Source organism: Pseudochaenichthys georgianus, chromosome 13 (assembly GCF_902827115.2).
Source record: "Pseudochaenichthys georgianus chromosome 13, fPseGeo1.2, whole genome shotgun sequence".
Lineage (NCBI taxonomy): Eukaryota > Metazoa > Chordata > Actinopteri > Perciformes > Channichthyidae > Pseudochaenichthys > Pseudochaenichthys georgianus.
In genome coordinates, this window is record NC_047515.1 from 26561867 (window position 1) to 26564436 (window position 2570).

The 2570-nt window shown below is 37.7% G+C and overlaps 1 long non-coding RNA gene across 1 annotated transcript; it reads right to left on the reverse strand.

Moving 5' to 3' along the window:
* Positions 1–645: 645 nt before the first annotated feature.
* LOC139435001 (uncharacterized) lies at positions 646–2182 on the reverse strand. The gene is made up of 3 exons (XR_011644271.1): positions 1968–2182; positions 1037–1141; positions 646–690 (listed from the first exon to the last, which is right to left on the reverse strand). It is a non-coding gene; the product is annotated as an uncharacterized lncRNA (long non-coding RNA).
* Between the last annotated feature and the right edge of the window lie 388 nt (positions 2183–2570).

Below are 2570 nucleotides of genomic sequence, written 5' to 3' on the forward strand. Positions count from 1 at the left end.
AGACACAGCCACGCAAAAACTGCGGCATGTGTACGGCTCCTTATGGATAGGGCCTACTGCGATTTGTGAAGTCCCGGCCCGGAACTGCATCCCTGTCAGACGAGACATATACCACGTGATGACACGTTATGCTCGTGTTGTGTTCAAGGACCCTGACCTTGGCCAGAAAAAACAGGTACTCGCTTGTTTAATTTGTTTGCGGTCTAGATTTATTTAATTTTGTTCTTTTTTGCGTGTGTTTATAAATGACCTCGAGGGCCGTACCAAAAGGTCTCGCGGGCTATATACGGCCCGGGGGCCGGAGGTTCCCCACCCCTGGTGTAGAGATTCACAATTAAAGTATTATCCTCCAGAACAGTACGGCTTCCAGAGAAGAGATACCATTTGATCATTTTACAACAACCACTATCTGCTCTTTTTAGGTTTTGAATAAGATTGTAATCCTGAGTTTCCCTATTATTAAAAAAAGTAAAACTAATGCGATTACATCTCTTCCTATGTAACTAAGGATTACACTTTCATTTTTTTCTATACGATCTTGATTCGTGTTCGATGTAATCCATTACTATCTAAGCCAATACAAGTCATAACTTTTGGAAAATTGTCTCAAGTTATAAATGAGGCCTTCAATCTCTTTCACGTGGAGAAGACATCCCATTGGCCGAGGCGTTGCAACTTCCCTCAAGCGTCCTACATGAAAGAAAGATCACATGTTAGAAATGTGTGCACAAACTATTCAGTACGACCCGTCTTAGTTTAAAGCCCACGTGTAAGAGTGAACAGAGGCGGAGTCTGCCTGTTTTCCAATTTGTTTTGTTTGTTGGCTGCTGCTGCCCAAACCAACACCCTCCTCACAAGCATTGACTGTTGGAATGTCATTATGCTCCACATGTGGAACAACAAAGGCTTCTTCAGGCATGCCTTGTATCATAATGATATTGCTCTGATCAGCAGCAAGACTGTTTTCACCACTACCATGGTCTACATCTGCAACCTCCTCATTGCTATTAACAGCCGAACTAGGAGTGTCACTTACCTCGTCATTGTTACTCACCCTGCTTTTCCTTCCAGGCTGTTGTTCTTTGCCATTGGTGAAATAGAAAATGGTGGGCACTGCAGTGTTTTTCAGGCATCTCCTTCCCTAATAAAAATAATAAACAAAAACACATAAAATAACTTTTTGAGGTCTGTAGATATTCAACTTTCTTTTGAATAATGTTGTTTTAAATGTAAGAGTGCACTATAAAAGACAATAGAGGGCCAACATGTTAACTATGCAGTTAATCCATTCAACAATTACGTGTTTCCAAGATTCAGATTCAAAGGATTTATGTCATAGCACATAGGCTACAGTGTGGGAATGGCAATGAAAATCATCTGTCCTGAGCTCCTCCAACAATGCAACAGTTATATAAGACATAAAACAATAAAAGAAATTCAAAATTAAATTAAGAATAATAAATTAGTGCAGGCAGAAATCTATATACACGTAAATATAATAAGACATATGCAAGAACAGAATGTAAAGATAAATATTGTATAGTAAAATTAAATTAATTTTTTTTTTTTACAGTGATAGCTGTTAAGATAAAGAAGTTATAAGATGACAACAGATGAATGAATGTTGCTATTAAAATAATGTAAAAAAAAAGGTAATATAATTCATCTGTTTTTAACATAGAGTATGTGGGGGAAATGGCAATTCTCTATCTATGATAAAGAGTCTTTGCATAAATTGAAGAGAAATGTGATGGTTTGCAAACAAATCTATTTCTATTTTTCTTTACTTAACTGACAAAATCTTAATTTGGCCTTTAATAAAAAGAACATTACTCATCACTGATGTGCAAGCTGTGCCATAACAATTATTTAGCATTGTATGATGTATAACATGTATTTAATTAGTAACAACAATTTACACTCACAAATGGAACCAAGTTATTTTGTTTTTAAAAAAGGATCTGTACCCATGAGTCCGTGCTGAAGGGATGACTCTCAAAGTGTGCACTGCACAGGCGAGAAGAAACGTTGGGGGTCCATGTATTCCTCCGGATGTTCAGCACCCACTGGTCCAGCCTGTCTGGATCACCTAAAGGAAACCTTTATTCAAAAATACATGAAAACCGACCCAAAGACAACAGGAGGGTTAATGCCATATTCACTTAGTAACGCATGAACAACTTTTACAAATATTTCTATATAGTCTGTGTTGGTAAATGTAATCTAGGTTGCACATTTCCTGCTGAAATACATGCATGGGCCTACCAAGTTACTGCGTGGCACTTTGGTTTTGATAAAACAGTGTAGTTCCACTATATAAACGTTACATTCATAATCAAACGAGATAATATGCAAGATAAATAGCTATTTGTTGTTATTCTTAATGCTTGTCATTCACACATAAAATAAAATAAGTACCGATACATAGCAGAACAATTGTGGCGATGTTCAGCTTAATAAGCCTTGTTCAACATCATTTCTTTAGCTAATACTATAGCGGGCTGCAGGCGAACCAAGTCCGCGTTTCGCTGCATTCCTTGATCTCCAGTTATAACGCCGGGCTCCGCCGC